We start from the raw sequence: 22,534 nt of genomic DNA on the forward strand, positions 1-22,534 counted from the left end.
CTTTACTTAATTCATTATGGATTAGAAAAGCCTAAATACAGGAATAAAGATTCATTAATTTATACATCCTTACCATATATCAATTATAAGTTATAATAATTATTATTTAATAAATTTAAAATAATTGAATGTATATTAAAATTAAATATGAAACTAATTTATAATAATGATTATTAAATAAATTTAAAATAATTTAATTTAAATATAAAAACGATTTATAATAATTATAAATTAATAGATTTAAAAAATGTTGAACTAGGAAAAAAAATTACAAGTTTTTTTTTAACAGATATTTTATCTTTTAAATTTCATTGAATTAGGTTTTCCAATTAATTTTGTTTAAAATATTATTAAAATTTTGATAAATCACTTAAATTAAATAATATAGATATAATAAAAAAAATTTAAAAATTGAAATTTATTAAATTATAAATATATATATATATATATATATATATATATATATATATATATTAAATACATCTATATATTTTAAAATATAATTTAAATAATCACAATTTTATAACTAAATTTAATCATAATTTTTTGGGAAAAAAAAAAAAATCACATTTCTTTTACTACTAAAATATTTTTTTAAACATTATCAAAACCTTTCCCTCATAACTACTGAATTTTTTATTTTTTTAAAATATCTGATACTTTCAGTTACAACCACTAAATTTTATTCAATTGACTATTTATGTATTTAGGTTCAGGAGATAGAGATATTTCATATTACAACCATACGCCCCGATCACCACGACAAATTCAGATATCATAAAGATTTTACAATTACTATGATTAATTTTTTAATCTTTTGATACCAATCATCTGATTGACGCTGAAAAATTAAAGTGATATCACTTCAAAATTAAATACAAAATTCTCAAAATTTGCATATGTGAAACACGAAGATCGAAATTTGCAGCTGCAGGTTTCAAATAGATTCAAAGGGAACATTCAAAAATGAAAAACAAGATAAAACCAGATCCAAAATTAAGAAATACAGTTATGCATATATATTAAAAAAAAAGTTAATAACTCAACCTTGCAATGGTTTCTGCAAGGCCTGGATCTTGGAAACAAATGTGGGATCCCTGAGACCGTCCCAGCGGACATTAAAGATCCCGTAAGTCTCTTCGAAGCCGGGCTGCCCATTACGAATATAGTAACTCCCCTGCAGAGTCCAGAGCGCCCAGTCGTAATCCCCGGCGGCAAGAAAGGCAAGGAAGCAGTTGATGAATTTGTTATCGCCCACATTCGTTCCTCGCTCATCAATTCCAAACTCGCTGATGAACAGCGGCGCCGGAGGAGATAAGGTTTTGGTAACAAATGCAGTATGGTCCTTTACCCGGGCTGTCACAGTTTGGCAGAGCTTGTCGGCCGGCATATGCTCCCAGGCCTTCCCGTCTGTGAATGAATACCAATGCATCTCATACACGATTTTGTGGGTAAACGGCAGACTCACCGGCTTCGACGCCAAGAACTTAAGATCGGCGTCGTAATTGAGCCCCGACATAATAACCAGCACGTCGGGATTGGCATTGTGGACGGCCTGGGCTCCCCGCTGCATGTATTTGTACCAGTCCGCCGCATTCGATCTCTTGCCTCTCAGTTCGTTGCGCAGACTCATTCCCACGACCGCTGCCGTGCCCTTGAAAGCGGTGGCCATGGCGGACAGCCCCTGGATCCAGACCCCTGGATCGAAATCCGCGTCTCCGAAGAATCCATTCCCATCGTTGGAGCCGCAGCACCAACCAGGTTTACTGATGTGGTTATCGAGTATGACCATCAGCCCCGCCTCTCCCAGCCCCGCGACCACTCGCTTATAGGCGTCCATGAGCGTCAGGTCGAGAAACTCCGGGTTGCTGACAGACATTGTGGCCACTGCGTCACTCAGATTCAGCAAATTCAGGGAAGCTTTAACCGTCAGGTTTCGATTCGCGGGGTTAGTGACCATAAACGTGGCCCATGTGAGGCGCACGCAGTTGAATCCCTGTGCAGTAATGGTGCTCGTTATGTATTTCAATGGCTGCCTGTTCAGCCCCTCCGTGACCATGGGCTCCAAATGCGATACCCAGTTGACGCAGGCGAGCTTTACTCTGGTGCCTGCAGCTTCGTCCACGATCCATCGAGATTTCACTGCAAGAGAACCCGACTCGACGGTGCCGACAAAACACAATAAAAATATGAAGGCAGAGAACATACATAATTTCATCGCCATTGAACTTAGAGGTCGAACCAACTGTTCGCGCCTCGAAGGTTTGTTCTCCTATTGCCGTCGCTTCGGACCTCCAAAGTTTCCCACTGAATCCTACACGTCAGTTTACCTTTATGGAGTCAAATTCACAAGATTATCAACCTTTTATTTTAATGGATCTGATCAAACCACCGCCACTTTATGGAAATTTGTCGGTACCAGTGATTTGTCGAGAATTCATTGTCCCTATCTGAAAGCTTGCCGTCCTTCGATCGGTGGGCGCAGCAAATGTCAGTGACAGAGTCGGTATGCAGCGGAGGCCATTACCATTACAATCACCGACACCGCACCACCAGCACCATGAGGATTGGCCCGCAGTTTTACAGAAAGCAGTGAATATTAAACATCTATACGCGTAACATTCATGATTCTTGGGAAATTGGAAGTTTGTGACATTCAAAAAGTATCTTGGAGTTTGGTGGAAATCTTAAGAGTTAATTTAAACTTCACGCCACCTGGATCGGATTCCCTGAAACAGTACTGCAAATAAATATTTACGAAAACGACGTAGGTAACTCGATGTAAAATGTCCAATAAGGAGTGGGCGTGCTTTTGGGTAGGACAAGATTTTGGACAGCATAAGGTTCAGCACTGTTAACAGTATCAGATTTATCAGGATTTTACCTAGTGGAATGGAAGAATTTGAAGTGATCTTTGTATGGTGATTAAATAACTTATTTTCTAAGATTTATGCACTTGAGTGAAAAACTCCTCTTTCATTATTTGTAAGGTGAGGGTCACGGATATCATATGAAAATGATTCCTTTGGTCACACATGTCTCTCAAGTCTCTTCACCTATGGGGACCATTTACAAGGTACAACTTATTCAAACCATTGTCTTATTTTTTTTTTAGCATAATGATGATAGGTGACCTATATAGCAAGGTACTTGGTCGAATAAATCCATGTTCCATGTTGAAATTTATTTTTCACTTCTTTTTATTATATAATGGATTATTTGTATAATCCAATGTTTGTAATGGTGATTATGGAAACAACTAGATCTTGTGATCCACTTCCCTATTGGGTGGTATCCCTCTAGGCTCTTAGAACACATCTATGTACACATGTAGTAACTCTTTTAGTGGTTATTTGTGTTCCTCAATGCACCCCTCCAAGGATGACTTAGCTCTCATGGACTCTTCTACATATTGATTTTCTCTTAAAAACAACAAAACATGCTTCTTTCCATAGTTGATCAATTGTTTGGCCTTGTTGGAAGTTACTAGTGAGATCTTTGACTTGCCCATGTGCATGTTGATATGGAGGATTATCCATCTTTGATGAGGTAATATTGGTGGCCTCTCCACATGAATATCGCATTGTGCATGTTCATATAGGGTCTCCTAAACACAATTTCAGATACATCAAGTGGAATTTCATCCAACCCTACTTCATCAATAAAATCATCACTAATACAAAAATTGATTCTGCCCTATTTGTTTACCGTTATCTTTTCCTCCTTGTTGACTTAACCTAATAATATGTCGTAGGATGGTCATGAGTCACCAGTTTCATTTCCTTAACCAGCTATGTGACTATGAGATTTTCTAGTGATCTTGAGTGGAATAAAGCATCAATTTTTATCTTCTTGACATGTATCTTTATATGGAAGAGCCTAGTCATTTCCTTTTATTATTATCGTTGAAAGCCACTCAAATTCACCCCCTTCTACTTTAATGTATTGTAAATGATATGCTCACCCACATCCAAGTCACTTTCCACCTAATTCCTCGAATATGTGGCCATGAGATTTTTCTTCTTAACATCGTTCTTTTGGTTCTATGGGTTGAGCTCTGGATGCAAATTCGAACACTTCTTCTCTGCATAACCATCAATATTATAGTGGTTGCAATGGTTGTTGGAATATTCACAGTGATGTGTTATGGTTGTTGTATTTTTGTCTTTCCCCCTTTCCACTTCATTTTCCCCTCCTTGGAAGCTTCCTAGTGCTCCTTCTACTTTGACCCACTTCATTTCCCTTTCTTTTGGCCTATGTTCTCCGGGTACTATGCCTATACAAAATCTTCATTCATCGTTCTAGGTTTGAACATCATTACTTTCTTCGATATATGGTTATGTAGACCCCCTAAATACTTGATGAGTATGTCTTGCTACTTTGGGGAGATACCTAACATTATTGTCATCTTGCTAAATTCAGTGGTGCATTCCTATACACTCTACCCCTATCTTTTCCTGAAGTAATGCCATGGGATCCATAGGTCCTCCACATACACTATAGGGTAGAACTATGACTTTATGAGAGTTTTGAAATCCTCCCAACTGGACACAAGAGAGTCTCCCTCCAGTCTCAAGGTTTCCATGTGGCTTTATAATTGGTTCAAGGTTGACCCTCTACTTGGAGAGACACAAATGAAATTTTCTATTCTTCCTTTATCTGTTGAACACTAAAATAAGCCTCTAGTTGTTGCAATAAATGATTTAAATTCAAAGCATCAATCTCACCTTGGTATGGCTTAATTTCGTCCTTTGCTTCCATCTTGAATAGGGACATTGAATGGTTCATGAGGCTCAAATTGGGTTGTTCCCTTTTGGCTTCTTTCTTAGTCTCTCTATCTGGTTCTTCCCAATCCCCTGGTTTCCCCTATGATTTGTTGTCTTAGTTGGAACCCCCATCTTCTCTGATTCCAAAGTTGTTCAGTAGTTTTCCATAAGGAGATTCATGTTACAATTGATATATGTGACTTGTTCTTCCAACCTCGAGAACCACTCCTCTTCCTCATATCAAGGGTTATTAATAGATTTGTCAACCATGGCTATGGTTTTATGACTTTTTGCTTAAACCAATCTAGTTCCCATACAACCTTCCACAAAATACCCAAATATAACTTGGCTCTAAATTTAATATGATCTATAAGCCGTCATAGATATTCCACCAAAAATTTCATCACAACAAATCTACTAAAATATATTTGAAAATTTGAATCCAAACTATTAGATTTAATTTTTCCTTAGATTTTTGGATTTGTTAATTATTGTGTCATGTTATGCATGAAATATATAAAATATGGAAAACAAAGAATAGAAAAGTAAAACTTGCAACCCACAATGAACACAATTTATGATCTAGGAAACCCTTACACGAGAAAACTTAGCTGAAATGTGAGGTTCCTTTGCCTTCTCTTTCTTTGAATGGAAATGAATGCAAGTATAAAGGAGTGATGTTTGTGGCCCATGTGATGTTATGACACACAAATTCTATCTTTTCTCTCCCTTTATCCACTCTTACTTACTATACTCATCTATGGAACAAAATTCTCTCGAATAGAATGGAACCATGTTTCCTCTTAGTGGTTTGGTTATAACACAACCTGATAGCCTACTAGTGGTTAAGTTTGATTCCTTCAACTCTTAACTAGAGTTACAATCATATGGCTAGTCCCTTTTCCATGACTAATGGGGCCGATGTTGCATCCACTTGAATAATGGTGGTCAAAACAAAAAGGTCAACTTTTGGGTGGCATATTTTTTGCATACTGACTTCGTTTGAGTCCTTTCTTGCATCATTGGAAACATATTGGAGTGTATAATAGCACTAGGGGGTGTATCACCTAAGTGGAAAAGCTTTAATCTGAAAAAATCTCATTTAATGCCACAAAATGCTTTCAGAAGGTTTCAGACCCTAATTCGCCAAACTAGGACCCATCAATAAAATGGTCCCATGAGTCGATTCCTCAAAAAAAATTTACTCCATAAGCATTAAGATGGATGATAAATAATATAATGATCCAATTTGGATCACAAAGTGAAAATGAAAAAATAACATTTAAGGGTCATTTTTTAGTATATTTCCTTTACTCATACACAAGAATTTTAATCACAATGTAAACTAGTTATCCAAGGAAGCTCTTAGGCTAGAAGAAGGGGTAGTAACTTTGAAAAAATATAATGATTCAATCTGATGTTCTAATTTTCTTTCTATTTTTTTCTTAATTTCTTGCCATGTTGGTTCATATATCTTGAGAGTCATGGAATACCAAATTTGAGTTCTAAGGGTGTTAGTTAATTATGATGAAAGTTTTGAAGTGTAGCTAGTAGTTTTGTGATTATAAGGATGAATGTAATGTATTGATCTAAGGTTTCTCTCATGTTGTAGGTGGTCGATAGTCATAACATTTTGAATCGGTGGAAGCCTATTTTGATTTCTCTTATGAGATATCAAGTATATAGATTGGAAAAAAAATAGGGTAAAACGATTATGTTGTAAGTCTAATTTATGCTTAATAACACATGCAATTATAAGTTTCATGGTGTTTATTTTAACTCTAGGTGCAAATGTGTCTTATTAATATATTTCTTCCTTTTGTTAATAACCTTTGCAAAAAAATAATTTTAAGTTTCTTTATACTACCATCAAAATTGAAATTAGACTTAAACAATCATTTCTACCCGGAAACTTTACTCAATTCTAACTTCATTTTTGAAAATAGAATCATATTCTTTTTCACAATCAAATCATATTCTTACCTAGTAATGATCCATTCCTTTAGATCCTCAACATTTTCAAGATTTTATATTCAAACACTCCTAACTTAAGACATAAAAGCATAATCGATGCCTAATTGTTTAAATTAATCATATTTGTCTTAAATGTTCATTAAAAATAAACTTGGATAGAAGAAAAAAGTTGAAAGAGTGTAAATGTAGAAAATTCTAGTAATATTACGTGCATTTATATTTAACATGACAACCATCTTGAACATTACCCATGGTTTCAAATACTTGGGATGCGACTTGAAGCTTAGCAATTACAAGATTTTGGACTAGGATTTCCTTACAGACAAATTTGAGAAGATGTTATTCAAATGGGACCACAAATGGCTAACAAGGGGGTAGGGTAATCATGATTCAAGTAGTATTTCAGGGCATTCCACTATACTAGATGCACATATTTCACATCCCCAAGCAATAATAAAAAAAAATGAATCTATTGTGGCAAATTTTCTATGGTCTAGGCTGGGCCCCAAAAAAGGATCCCCCTCGCTGGACTTAATCTAATCTCCAAACTAAAAAAAGGTGGATGGGGCATATTGAACTTCAAAAGCTTGAATCTAGCCCTATTGATAGCAAACCTGTAGCGCCCTGCAGCTCTTCCCGGGCGAGCGCCCCTCCAGCTCGTAAAAACGACTAAGTACCAACCACCGTCGCATATGAACAGCGCGCGGAATAATATAAGTTATGGCGTGTGAAGGAGATATATATGCGATGAGGGGAATAGACGATGGACTAACCAAGCCGACGTATGAGACATGGCGAAGGGGCGTTCATCACAACACATTATTAAACTTTACAGCGTCGGCCAGGATGGAGATACGCGAGTTAGGGAGCGTATATACATGAGGCCACCTGCGGTTTATTTGACATCGCTCTACCGATCACACATTGCTCTCATCGCACAAGGAAGAGTGCGCACTTCGGGTAAAAGGCGCAGCTAGTCGAAGAGTTGGCGGATGAGCCCGCCGAGCCGGGCGAAGGCGAGACGAGGTCGGGCGGAGGTTGAGTTAGAGTTCTCGGTAGTGCGCATCTGTACAGGAGCAGCTAAACCGCAGCAGGTGAGCCCGCCGAGTCGGGCAGAGGTCGGGCGAAGGTCGGGTCTGAGTTTCGTGGTGCGCGCAGCGGTATTACACTTAGACCGGGTTGTGGCCGGGTAGGGTCGTGCACGGTGTGCCCGCCCGCCCAACGCCGGGTTGGTGTGAAGTTATATCGGGTGTGTTGGCGGTGGACTCGTGCACGGGCACGTCCGCCCGCCCAAACGACACGGTTATATATTACCTCGGTTCGCACTTAGTCCGGGTAGAGACGGGGCAAGGTTGTGCACGGGGTGCACCCGCCCACCTAAACGCCGGTTCGTGTGGTTAAGCATTGTGTTGGCTCGTTGTGTGTTGGCGGTGATCCGGGCACGGTGCGCCCACCCGCCCGACGACACAAGAGTCGGGTATTATACATTGTAATTTGGTTGTCGGTGAGTCTTGGCGGACCGCCGTGCGGTCGTGCACGGGCGGTCGCCCTCCCGTATTGTAAACATTACCATTATAATAAAAGATGGTTATTATATTATCGTGTGGATTATTATTATGCTGATTTTATTATCAAATGTTGTTAATGATTTTCATATGTTAATGTTATAAATTCATAATGGTTATGAATTGATAAGGCGTAGTCCGTAAAGTTTGTTAATGATGGAACATCTTAATGACTTAGGCGGTGCCGCACCCGCCCAATTAAGAAAAAAAAGAATTGGGGGCGTGACAGGTGGTATCAGAGCAAAGGTTGCTCATGACGAAGATGATATGATGAAGCCTGATAGAGCAGGGTTGCTCATGACAGGTGAAGCTGATAAGGTTATGGAGAAATCATGGATGAACCGTCTAGGGTTCGTGGACTTGATGGTTCATGGCAAGACCATTCAAGCTCTGGTGGACACAGGTGCCACACATAACTTTATGACGACACGGTTAGCAACAGAGGCTGGGCTGACGATCACCCCATCGAATATGGAGGTCAAGGCAGTGAACTCTAGAGCTAAGGTGGCGGGTTTGGTACACGATGTACCTGTGCAGATAAAAGACTGGAAAGGTCAGTTGGACTTCACGCTGATGGAGATGAATGACTTTGATATGATACTCGGACAGGATTTCTTGAAAGGAAACAAGGCTATTGTTGTTCCTTTCTGTGATGAGGTGGTGCTGGTCGGGCAGTCATAAACTTGGACTTTGCCCACTCATGGGCAAAGGAAGGAAGTCAAGGTGCAGCATGTTTCGGCACTAAGTTTGGAGAAGGCTATGAAGGACTCAAACATGGAGACATATGCGGTGATGTTCAAGGATGTTGAAGGTGATGGAGTAGGGACGCCTGTTCCAGCCGAAATATCTGAGGTGCTTACCAAGTATGCAGATTTGATGCCTGATGAGCTTCCGAAGAAACTTCCACCAAGGCGTGCAGTGGACCATAGCATTGAGCTTGAGCCAGGGAAGCAGCCCCCGGCCAAAGCACCTTATCGATTGTCGGGGCCTGAATTGGAGGAATTGAAATGCCAGTTAAAGGAGTTAACTGAGGCAGGTTTCATTAGACCTTCAAGGTCCCCTTATGGAGCTCCGGTATTGTTCCAGCGGAAGAAGGATTCGAATGAGCTACGGATGTGTTGTGATTACCGTGCATTGAACAAGCAGACGGTAAGGAACAGGTATCCTTTGCCATTAGCTGCTGATTGCTTCGACAAGCTTGCGAAAGCCTGAGTGTTTTCCAAGCTGGACTTGAGACATGGATATTATCAAGTGCGGATAGCTGAAGGAGATGAGAAGAAGACCGCGATAGTAACAAGGTATGGTAGCTTTGAATTCCTTGTTATGCCATTCGGGTTATGCAATGCTCCTGCTACGTTTTGCACTTTGATGAACGATGTCCTACGACCATACTTGGATTCGTTCGTAGTAGTATACTTGGACGATATAGTGGTGTTCAGTGACAACATGGAGGATCATAAGAAACACTTGGCAATGGTATTCGAGGCACTGAGGACAAATCAGTTGTTCTTGAAGAAGTCTAAGTGTGTGTTCGCTCAGACCGAGATTCCGTTCCTTGGGCATATTGTTGGTCAAGGATGCATACGGATGGAGCCAAGCAGAGTGAAGGCAATCAAAGACTAGGTTGAACCAAAGAATGTCCATGAGATGAGGGTGTTCTTGGGCATGACCAACTACCAACGGAAGTTCGTAGAAGGGTACTCCAAGGTGACATCGGCACTGACAGACTTATTGAAGAAAGACAAGAGGTGGAGTTGGACGAGCAAATGTCAAGAGGCATTTGATGACTTGAAGAAGAAGATGGTTACAACACCGATACTAAAGTTGCTTGACTTCGAGAGACCATTTGAGGTACACACAGATGCTTCAGATTTTGCCATAGGAGGGGTTCTTATGCAGGATGGGCATCCGGTGGCATATGAGAGTCGGAAGTTGCAGGATAGAGAACAAAGGTATCCGGTTCATGAGAAGGAGATGACTGCCATCATCCATTGTCTTCATGTGTGGAGGCATTACCTGATTGGGAAGCCGTTTGTTGTCAAGACTGACAACGTTGCAGCAAGTTATTTTGCATCACAACCGAAGCTTTCTGCAAAGCAAGCTCGTTGGCAAGACTTCTTGGCAGAATTCGACATGACTATCGAGTATAGACCGGGTAGACACAATGCGGTAGCAGATGCCCTTAGCAGGAAAGGACAACTTGCAGCATTGGAGGAGGAAGAAGACCGGGCAGCAAGGGGTAGGAGTCGAGTTCAGATGTCAGAAGAGATGCAGAATAAGATCAAGGAAAGTATTGAAACCGATACTTTGGCGCAGAATATAGTGAAGCAGGTAAAGGAGGGGAAGACACGGAAATTCTTCCTACGAGACAGGTTTTTGTTCTTTGGAAACCGACTCTATGTTCCAAAGTCATCTGGACTCAGGAGACATCTCTTAAAGGAGTGCCACGATTCTCCATGGGCCGGTCACCCAGGGCAGCGTCGTTCCTTGGCCTTGTTGGAGAGAGGATTCTTTTGGGAGAAGATGAGAGAGGATGTGGAGGAGTATGTGCATACGTGCATCATTTGTCAGCAGGACAAATCGGATACTCAAAGACAGGGAGGAATGTTGCAGCCTTTACCAATTCCAGAGAGACCGTGGATGAGTGTCTCGATGGACTTCATCACTTAGCTTCCACAGGTTCAGGGGTATAATGGGATTATGGTCGTGGTTGAACGTTTTTCCAAGTATGCTGTCTTTGTTCCTACAAAGATACCTTGTGGAGCCGAGCGGACAGCAGAGTTGTTCTTTAAGAACATAGTGAAGTATTGGGGAATGCCACTGAGTATTGTGTCGGATAGAGATCCGCGGTTTACAGGGAGATTTTGGACCACATTGTTCAAGTTGGTCGGGACAGAGTTGTTGATGAGTTCGAGTTACCACCCGCAGACGGATGGGCAGACCGAGAGGATCAACGCACTGCTGGAGAACTACTTGCGACATTATGTGACAGCTGATCAGAAGAATTGGCCCGAACTCTTGGATATTGCTCAGTTTAGCTACAATATTCAGAAGAGTTCTGTGACAGGGTATAGCCCATTTGAGTTGGTGAATGGGCAGATGTCGGTCGCACCTCATACCGTAGTGACGGGAGGCTTCTTGAGAAGCCCTCATGCGAGAAGGTTCATGAAGGCTTGGGAGGAGACCTTGGAGTTAGCATGGTTACGCTTGCACGAAGCTGCAAGGAGGATGAAGAAGTATGTTGATCGTGGAAGACGGGAAGCACACTTCGATGTAGGGGATATGGTGTTTCTCAGAATTACCGAAGAGCAGTTTCAGCCAGCCAAGGGGACGACCGGCAAACTGACACGGAAGTATGAGGGGCCATTCCGAGTGAAGAAGAGAGTGGGGGAAGCTGCTTATGAGCTGGAGCTTCCACGCCATATGAACATGAAACACCCAGTTTTTCATGTGAGTCAGTTGAAGAGATGTCGACTTGATTCAGACCATCCAGAGAGAGTTGAACCAACGAGAGGACCAGCCGGGATTGTGGACAGACCAGGACTAGAGTTAGAGAAGATTGTGAGTCTCAGAACTACTGGTGTTGGCTGCCACCGACGACGGGAATTTCTTTGCAGATGGAAGGATGCACCGGAGGAGGAGAGCTGGGAGACGGAGGATTCACTTTGGAGATGGAAAGACAAGATCGCGAAGTATGACAGAAAATTGAAGAGGAGAGCAGGAATTGTCGGGACGACAATGACTTCTAGTGGGGGAGAATGTAGTGCCCTGCGGCTCTGCCCGGGCGCGCGCCCCTCCAGCTCGTAAAAACGACTAAGTACCAGCCACCGTCGCATATGAAAAGCGCGGAATAATATAAGTTATGGCGTGTGAAGGAGATATATATGCGATGAGGGGAATAGACGATGGACTAACCAAGCCGACGTATGAGACATGGCGAAGGGGCGTTCATCACAACACATTATTAAACTTTACAGCGTCGGCCAGGATGGAGATACGCGAGTTAGGGAGCGTATATACATGAGGCCACCTGCGGTTTATTTGACATCGCTCAACCGATCACACATTGCTCTCGTCACACAAGGAAGAGTGCGCACTTGGGGTAAGGTGCAGCTAGTCGAAGAGTTGGCGGATGAGCCCGCCGAGCCGGGCGAAGGCGAGACGAGGTCGGGCGGAGGTTGAGTTAGAGTTCTCGGTAGTGCGCATCTGTACAGGAGCAGCTAAACCGCAGCGAGTGAGCCCGTCGAGTCGGGCAGAGGTCAGGCGAAGGTCAGGTCTGAGTTTCGTGGTGCGTGCAGCAGTATTACACTTAGACCGGGTTGTGGCCGGGTAGGGTCGTGCACGGTGTGCCCGCCCGCCCAACGCCGGGTTGGTGTGAAGTTATATTGGGTGTGTTGGCGGTGGACTCGTGCACGGGAACGTCCGCCTGCCCAAACGACACGGTTATATATTACCTCGGTTCGCACTTAGTCCGGGTAGAGACGGGGCGAGGTCGTGCACGAGGTGCACCCGCCCGCCTAAACGCCGGTTCGTGTGGTTAGACATTGTGTTGGCTCGTTGTGTGTTGGGGTGATCCGGGCACGGTGCGCCCACCCGCCCGACGACACAAGAGTCGGGCATTATACATTGTAATTTGGTTTCGGTGAGTCTTGGCGGACCGCCGTGCGGTCGTGCACGGGCGGTCGCCCTCCCGTATTGTAAACATTACCATTATAATAAAAGATGGTTATTATATTATCATGTGGAATATTATTATGTTGATTTTATTATCAGATGTTGTTAATGATTTTCATACGTTAATGTTATAAATTCATAATGGTTATGAATTGTTAAGGCGTAGTCCGTAAAGCTTGTTAATGATGGAACATCTTAATGACTTAGGCGGTGCCGCACCCGCCCAATTAAGAAAAAAAAGAATTGGGGGCGTGACAGGTGGTATCAGAGCAAAGGTTGCTCATGACGAAGATGATATGATGAAGCCTGATAGAGCAGGGTTGCTCATGACAGGTGAAGCTGATAAGGTTATGGAGAAATCATGGATGAATCGTCTAGGGTTCATGGACTTGATGGTTCATGGCAAGACCATTCAAGCTCTGGTGGACACAGGTGCCACACATAACTTTATGACGACACGGTTAGCAACAGAGACTGGGCTAACGATCACCCCATCGAATATGGAGGTCAAGGCAGTGAACTCTAGAGCTAAGGTGGCGGGTTTGGTACACGATGTACCTGTGCAGATAAAAGACTGGAAAGGTCAGTTGGACTTCACGGTGATGGAGATGAATGACTTTGATATGATACTCGGACAGGATTTCTTGAAAGGCAACAAGGCTATTGTTGTTCCTTTCTATGATGAGGTGGTGTTGGTCGGGCAGTCACAAACTTGGACTTTGCCCACTCATGGGCAAAGGAAGGAAGTCAAGGTGCAGCATGTTTCGGCACTAAGTTTGGAGAAGGCTATGAAGGACTCAAACATGGAGACATATGCGGTGATGTTCAAGGATGTTGAAGGTGATGGAGTAGGGACGCCTGTTCCAGCCGAAATATCTGAGGTGCTTACCAAGTATGCAGATTTGATGCCTGATGAGCTTCCGAAGAAACTTCCACCAAGGCTTGCAGTAGACCATAGCATTGAGCTTGAGCCAGGGAAGCAGCCCCAGGCCAAAGCACCTTATCGATTGTCGGGGCCTGAATTGGAGGAATTGAAACACCAGTTAAAGGAGTTAACTGAGGTAGGTTTCATTAGACCTTCAAGGTCCCCTTATGGAGCTCCGGTATTGTTCCAGCGGTAGAAGGATTCGAATGAGCTACGGATGTGCTGTGATTACCGTGCATTGAACAAGCAGACGATAAGGAACAGGTATCCTTTGCCCTTAGTTGTTGATTGCTTCAACAAGCTTGCGAAAGCTCGAGTGTTTTCCAAGCTGGACTTGAGACATGGATATTATCAGGTGTGGATAGCTGAAGGAGATGAGAAGAAGACCGCGATAGTAACAAGGTATGGTAGCTTTGAATTCCTTGTTATGCCATTCGGGTTATGCAATGCTCCTGCTACGTTTTGCACTTTGATGAACGATGTCCTACGACCATACTTGGATTCGTTCGTGGTAGTATACTTGGACGATATAGTGGTGTTAAGTGACAACATGGAGGATCATAAGAAACACTTGGCAATGGTATTCGAGGCACTGAAGACAAATCAGCTGTTCTTGAAGAAGTCTAAGTGTGTGTTTGCTCAGACCGAGATTCCGTTCCTTGGGCATATTGTTGGTCAAGGATGCATACGGATGGAGCCAAGCAGAGTGAAGGCAATCAAAGACTGGGTTGAACCGAAGAATGTCCATGAGATGAGGGTGTTCTTGGGCATGACCAACTACCAACGGAAGTTTGTAGAAGGGTACTCCAAGGTGACATCGGCACTGACAGACTTATTGAAGAAAGACAAGAGGTGGAGTTGGATGAGCAAATGTCAAGAGGCATTTGATGACTTGAAGAAGAAGATGGTTACAGCACCGGTACTAAAGTTTCCTGACTTCGAGAGACCGTTTGAGGTACACACAGATGCTTCAGATTTTGCCATAGGAGGGGTTCTTATGCAGGATGGGCATCCGGTGGCATATGAGAGTCGGAAGTTGCAGGATAGAGAACAAAGGTATCCGGTTCATGAGAAGGAGATGACTGACATCATCCATTGTCTTCATGTGTGGAGGCATTACCTGATTGGGAAGCCGTTTGTTGTCAAAACTGACAACGTTGCAGCAAGTTATTTTGCATCACAACCGAAGCTTTCTGCAAAGCAAGCTCGTTGGCAAGACTTCTTGGCAGAATTCGACATGACTATCGAGTATAGACCGGGTAGACACAATGCGGTAGCAGATGCCCTTAGCAGGAAAGGACAACTTGCAGCATTGGAGGAGGAAGAAGACCGAGCAGCAAGGGGTAGGAGTCGAGTTCAGATGTCAGAAGAGATGCAGAATAAGATCAAGGAAAGTATTGAAACCGATACTTTGGCGCAGAATATAGTGAAGCAGATAAAGGAGGGGAAGATACGAAAATTCTTCCTACGAGACGGGTTCTTGTTCTTTGGAAACCGACTCTATGTTCCAAAGTCATCTAGACTCAGGAGACATCTCTTAAAGGAGTGCCACGATTCTCCGTGGGCCGGTCACCCAGGGCAGCGTCGTTCCTTGGCCTTGTTGGAGAGAGGATTATTTTGGGAGAAGATGAGAGAGGATGTGGAGGAGTATGTGCATACGTGCATCATTTTTCGGCAGGACAAATCGGATACTCAAAGACAGGGAGGACTGTTGCAGCCTTTACCAATTCCAGAGAGACCGTGGATGAGTGTCTCGATGGACTTCATCACTCAGCTTCCACAAGTTCATGGGTATAATGGGATTATGGTCGTGGTTGACCATTTTTCCAAGTATGTTGTCTTTGTTCCTACAAAGATACCTTGTGGAGCCGAGCGGACAGCAGAGTTGTTCTTTAAGAACATAGTGAAGTATTGGGGAATGCCACTGAGTATTGTGTCGGATAGAGATCCGCGGTTTACAGGGAGATTTTGGACCACATTGTTCAAGTTGGTCGGGACAGAGTTGTTGATGAGTTCGAGTTACCACCCGCAGACGGATGGGCAGACCGAGAGGATCAACGCACTGCTGGAGGACTACTTGCGACATTATGTGACAGCTGATCAGAAGAATTGGCCCGAACTCTTGGATATTGCTCAGTTTAGCTACAATATTCAGAAGAGTTCTGCGACAGGGTATAGCCCATTTGAGTTGGTGAATGGGCAGATGCCGGTCGCACCTCATACCGTAGTGACAGGAGGCTTCTTGAGAAGCCCTCATGCGAGAAGGTTCATGAAGGCTTGGGAGGAGACCTTGGAGTTAGCACGGTTACGCTTGCACGAAGCTGCAAGGAGGATGAAGAAGTATGCTGATCGTGGAAGACGGGAAGCACACTTCGATGTAGGGGATATGGTGTTTCTCAGAATTACCGGAGAGCAGTTTCAGCCAGCCAAGGGGACGACAGGCAAACTGACACGGAAGTATGAGGGGCCATTCCGAGTGAAGAAGAGAGTGGGGGAAGCTGCTTATGAGCTGGAGCTTCCACGCCATATGAACATGAAACACCCAGTTTTTCATGTGAGTCAGTTGAAGAGATGTCGACTTGATTCAGACCATCCAGAGAGAGTTGAACCAATGAGAGGACCAGCCGGGATTGTGGACAGACCAGGACTAGAGTTAGAGAAGATTGTGAGTCTCAGAACTACTGGTGTTGGCTGCCACCGACGACGGGAATTTCTTTGCAGATGGAAGGATGCACCGGAGGAGGAGAGCTGGGAGACGGAGGATTCACTTTGGAGATGGAAGGACAAGATCGCGAAGTATGACAGAAAATTGAAGAGGAGAGCAGGAATTGTCGGGACGACAATGACTTCTGGTGGGGGAGAATGTAGCGCCCTGCGGCTCTGCCCGGGCGCGCGCCCCTCCAGCTCGTAAAAACGACTAAGTACCAGCCACCGTCGCATATGAATAGCGCGCGGAATAATATAAGTTATGGCGTGCGAAGGAGATATATATGCGATGGGGGGAATAGACGATGGACTAACCAAGCCGACGTATGAGACATGGCAAAGGGGCGTTCATCACAACACATTATTAAACTTTACAGCGTCGGCCAGGATGGAGATACGCGAGTTAGGGAGCGTATATACATGAGGCCACCTGCGGTTTATTTGACATCGCTCAACCGATCACACATCGCTCTCGTCACACAAGGAAGAGTGCGCACTTGGGGTAAGGTGCAGCTAGTCGAAGAGTTGGCGGATGAGCCCGCCGAGCCGGGCGAAGGCGAGACGAGGTCGGGCGGAGGTTGAGTTAGAGTTCTCGGTAGTGCGCATCTGTACAGGAGCAGCTAAACCGCAGCGAGTGAGCCCGTCAAGTCGGGCAGAGGTCAGGCGAAGGTCAGGTCTGAGTTTCGTGGTGCGTGCAGCAGTATTACACTTAGACCGGGTTGTGGCCGGGTAGGGTCGTGCACGGTGTGCCCGCCCGCCCAACGCCGGGTTGGTGTGAAGTTATATTGGGTGTGCTGGCGGTGGACTCGTGCATGGGCACGTCCGCCCGCCCAAATGACACGGTTATATATTACCTCGGTTCGCACTTAGTCTGGGTAGAGACGGGGCAAGGTTGTGCACGGGGTGCACCCGCCCACCTAAACGTTGGTTCGTGTGGTCAAGCATTGTGTTGGCTCGTTGTGTGTTGGCGGTGATCCAGGCACGGTGCTCCCACCCGCCCGACGACACAAGAGTCGGGTATTATACATTGTAATTTGGTTGTCGGTGAGTCTTGGCGGACCGCCGTGCGGTCGTGCACGGGCAGTCGCCCTCCCGTATTGTAAACATTACCATTATAATAAAAGATGGTTATTACATTATCATGTGGATTATTATTATGCTGATTTTATTATCAAATGTTGTTAATGATTTTCATATGTTAATGTTATAAATTCATAAAGGTTATGAATTGATAAGGCGTAGTCCGTAAAGTCTGTTAATGATGGAACACCTTAATGATTTTGGTGGTGCTGCACCCGCCCAATTAAGAAAAAAAGAATTGGGGGCGTGACAAAACCTATGGCGTATATTTGGCAAGAAAGGGCTCTGGGAAAGCATCATGATGACAAAATATATTCACCAAGGAGAAATGGAGGAGTGGAACCATGCAGGTGCCTCATCGAAGTCTTGTATACCAGCAATGTGGCAGAGCCTAAGGATTGCAATCCCATGGCTATGTAGTTATATTCGTTGGGTTGTTGGATATAGACAGAGGATACAAGTGGGGATGGATGCAATCAAAGGCATGCCAGGATGCCACCTTCTCTCGGCTCCTGTCATAAATATTCTCAACCAGCAGGGATACTACAATTTGGTCAACATTGAGGGGGTCCCCAACTGCCACTGTCCACCCCCAACTCGTCTCATGCTTGGAACATTAGGATCCCAGCATACCTGGAGGTCGAATGGAAAGCATATCGTGGAAATCCCTGTCAGGCTGGTATAACATTGACCCCTTGTTTAGACATACTAGTTCTATTTATAACTCCACCTTTTGCAGATCCCACACTGAGGCTGGCGCTTCTCCGGCTTCTTGCTCTCCTACTTTTTCTCGTTCTGTCGGGCGGGCTGTCTCATGCTTCCGCTGCCAGAACCACCACCAGCATGGGTGGCATCAGTAGCCATTGTTGTATATAAAGCATAAGTGGATGAAAAGTAAATGAAGCAGTCGCTTATCCAGTAGTAGTTGATGTTGAACATCGAGGTCGCCCTCCATATATTTGTTTACATTTGACTCAACTTATATATTTATCCTGATTGTAGATATAAAGTAAAATAAATAGTTGAAACTGACCATTTCAACTTTTATGATCCTCCAAAATTTGAAAAGCCCCCCGGAATCTGTCTTAATTGCATGCATTTGGCCATAATTCCTGTCTTTTTGAGAGGAATTCACTTCACTCAATTGTAATGATGCCTCCTCAGAAAGAAAGTTCTCGAATATAACCAACTCGCTTATGGCTATGCATATTATTAGTTTTTATATATATTTGACTATCATCCTCCATTCCTAGGATCCTCCATGTTACATGTTATTGAGAAAAGTGCATATAATACCAGCAGAGAAAATGCACATCACTAGCCACAAGAGCAAGTAAACAAGAAGAATCTCCTGCCAACAAAACCCTCTTACCTGATCACACCATTTCGACAAATGAGTTCACTAAAGACATTGCTTTGTTAGTGGTCAAGATAACAAGGCTTACCTAGTGAGATCCTCCTGCCAAAGGTTCATTCATACGTGCTATCATTCACCATATTACAGTGCCTCTCTTCGCCCCATAGTCTAGATATGCGTCTCTTTTGAGTCCAGGGATTTGATATAAGCCTTTAGCGGGTGGAAGGTCTGTTATCCTTGGAATTTGAAGAGTAGTTGTTGAATTGCAAGTTTTCTAGAAAGAAGTCCAGAGTAAAAATCTTCATTGGTAAGAAATCCGCAGTAAAAATCTTCATCGGTAAATCCGTGGTAAAAATCTTCATTGGTAGACGTTTATACTCCAGATCAGAAACCATATTCAATATTTTTTTTAATAGTGTGAGAGATGATTCTGGGTTTGGAGTTTAAATTTATATAAATAAAATTTATATTTAGTACGAAATTTAAAATTCGTTACATAGTTGTTATAGTAATATAAGTATTCAGTTTTAAGGGTTAATTTAACTAGTCAAATTTATATAGTTAAAACACTAAACATTAAAAGATGCAAGAGTGTTTTTGAGTTGGCACTTTCATTAAAAGAAGGCCTTTCTCTAATATGTATGATGATAAATAAATATTATTATTAATATTTGTATCAAAGGAAAATATAATACAATCAAATAATCTACTTAAAACAGAGACATTTTACTTCTCAAGTGCTCAATCCAAGAGCTTACTTTCATTACAAATTGCATCCCACACCAATGGCTCCAGATCAATTTTTTGTGCAAGTATTTTCCAACGACGTTTCCATTTATACACGTCTCCATTAGCATAATCAAAGGCCTAGTTCTTTTGATAAGGATCTGTGGCAGCCCAATTTCCTGTTCTGCAATCAATTTTGCATCAGATGCATCCATAAATTATTCCCATGAAATATTGTTCCCTGGGTACTTGAAAGACAACCCCATGAAATATTGTTCCCTAGGTACTTGAAAGACAACCCCTCATGTTTGCAAATGGCAGTGTAAACACACAGTGTGCCTAAAACATTCATCAAGCTCCAAGGAGAGAAGCCAAATATGTGTCCAACGGTGAATGGACCAAGTTAATCCTTCTTTATTCTTTGCAGCCTCAAATACAATATCCTTGAGAGTGTAGTAAAAATGAAATTTTGCTCCCTAGGTACTTGAAAGTCAACCCCTCATGTTTGCAAATGGCAGTGTAAACACACAGTGTGCCTAAAACATTCATCAAGCTCCAAGGAGAGAAGCCAAATATGTGTCCAACGGTGAATGGACCAAGTTAATCCTTCTTTATTCTTTGCAGCCTCAAATACAATATCCTTGAGAGTGTAGTAAAAATTGGGCACAGGTAGCATAGGAAGCTCTTCACAAGGGGGCATGGTCTTCCTTTCTTCCATTTCTGACCTTCAAGCAAATCTTCTAAACCAAGTTTATTCTTTTTACTACCAAATCCAGAAATTGCTAGTAGACCTTGCCTTAACTTTTTGAGTTTCAATTCAAAACCCAATATTCTCATAGGTAGCTTGTGAAAGGTGAACGTTACAAGCCGAAGAGTTGAAATGGAGTTAAATGTTAACACCAAACAATACCAAATCTTTAGCATTGTGAATTTAAGAAATGTGATTAAGAATTCCCCAAAAGTAAATGCTAATGCTTAAGATGTTGGAAAAGTGCCAAATAAATAGTAGTTTTGAAATTGAAATGACCATTGACCATGAAATTTGTTACAGGTTTGCATTCATATTTAAGCATCATCCCATTCAACACATGAAAATTCAAAAGAGTATTGAGAATGACCCTTTGCAAAAGAAAGAAATGAGAGACTTGGGAAAGAAATATCATGAAATGCTTGACCAAATAGGTGTCCAAAATGAAGCTTGTTGTTAAACTTATGAATTCTTCAACAATGAAAATAATTATCAGATTTTTACCCAAATGAATTTTTACCAGAATTCAAGCTCATATGTGAGTTTAGCAAGTTAGTGTTGAGTGATTAGACCATTAACCTTTCAGATTTCCATCTTAGGGGCCTTGACAGCTCAGAAATATACTGAAAAAAATGAAGTATGCAGTGAATTAGATTCACAAATGTATATGTCGTGAAGGTAACAAAACAATTTTCAGTGTTAAGACTTTGTGTATTAATGTTGCAAGATAAATAAATCCATGATTGATAACCCAAATGTTTAGTCACCAGACAAAAGAAATGACCAGTCAATTATATTACTTCTGTGAGAGCATTTACCATGATTGTTTCAAATTATTTGTGCACAATATACCTTTGATAGTGCCCTTTATTGGGTGAAAAATCGTGAGAGCAGTGAAAATGTAGTCATCCATGTATCTCAATTATGTTTTGGAGAAAACCCACAATGTTTATGCCATTTAACTCAAGGAAAAACTCTGTTGTTCCCAAAAGTAACTCAGAATAAAATTGCAAATGTCCCTAGCCAACTCCCAAAAGTAACTCAGAATAAAATTGCAAATGTCCCTAGCCAACAAAGTGTTAGATTAGGTTCGCCATTACACCATGAGTGAATTATAGGCTTGAAAGAAGTAATTTATCATCCACCATTAAACTTTTAAGAGAAAAGTGCAGCTTGCAAAAAATATAAAGAGCATTAAACCAGAGCAAACCATTCGGTTTCTATGTTAAGAATGGAATGATTTAAATTTTCATGTGTCAACTCCATGCTCAAACACTTCTCCCTCATATTAACTAGCATATCATTAGAATGTTTTAAACATACAAATATTTTACCTTTAATTGTCATAGATCAACTCTATGTTAAGTGTGGAAGGATTTAAATTAACATGTGTCAACTCCATGTTGAAAATGGAATTACACATCTCCCTCGTATTGACCATCATATCCTTAGAATATTTTAAGCATAAAAATATTTTACCTTTAATTATCATATATCAAATCTATATTCAACATAGAAAGAGTTATACGTCTTCCTCATGTAGTAATGTAGAAAGCACTTCTTATAGATTTAGGGATTCTCTCTATATATAGATAGATAGATAAAGAAATGTTTTTTTTTTCATAGATAAAGTAATTGAAAATAAATATTGATAAGTGTGTTTTACATCATAACATAGGAGATGTAGAGTTTAGTCTATGTAGGAGTTCTTTCTATGCTTAATATGGAGTTCACATGTAACAATTAAAAATAAAATTAGTGCCACCAACCTTAAGCTAACTGGATTTTTTAGCATGTCTCATCCCCATAGCACCCACACAACCACCCCAGTGAGGTTTGATCGTGGGCAGCCCATCCTCAACAAGTTGTGCTAGTAAGACTAACTAACTAATTTATATTAAAAATATATAAATATAAGTAAATTTTTCACTATAATAAAATATAATATGGTTTTAATTTGGTTTTAGAGTATATTAAAAATTATTTTTATTTGATTAAGATTATTTTGCCAAA

At 42.0% G+C, this 22,534-nt stretch overlaps 1 pseudogene; it reads right to left on the reverse strand.

Annotated features, from left to right (window-relative positions):
* Positions 1-915: 915 nt before the first annotated feature.
* On the reverse strand, positions 916-2,563 carry LOC149142870 (glycosyl hydrolase 5 family protein pseudogene; annotated as a pseudogene).
* Positions 2,564-22,534: the final 19,971 nt, after the last annotated feature.

Source organism: Pinus tabuliformis, chromosome X (assembly GCF_031772625.1).
Source record: "Pinus tabuliformis cultivar Carrire ecotype Pingquan chromosome X, CPIR1, whole genome shotgun sequence".
In the NCBI taxonomy this organism is placed as follows: Eukaryota; Viridiplantae; Streptophyta; class Pinopsida; order Pinales; family Pinaceae; genus Pinus; species Pinus tabuliformis.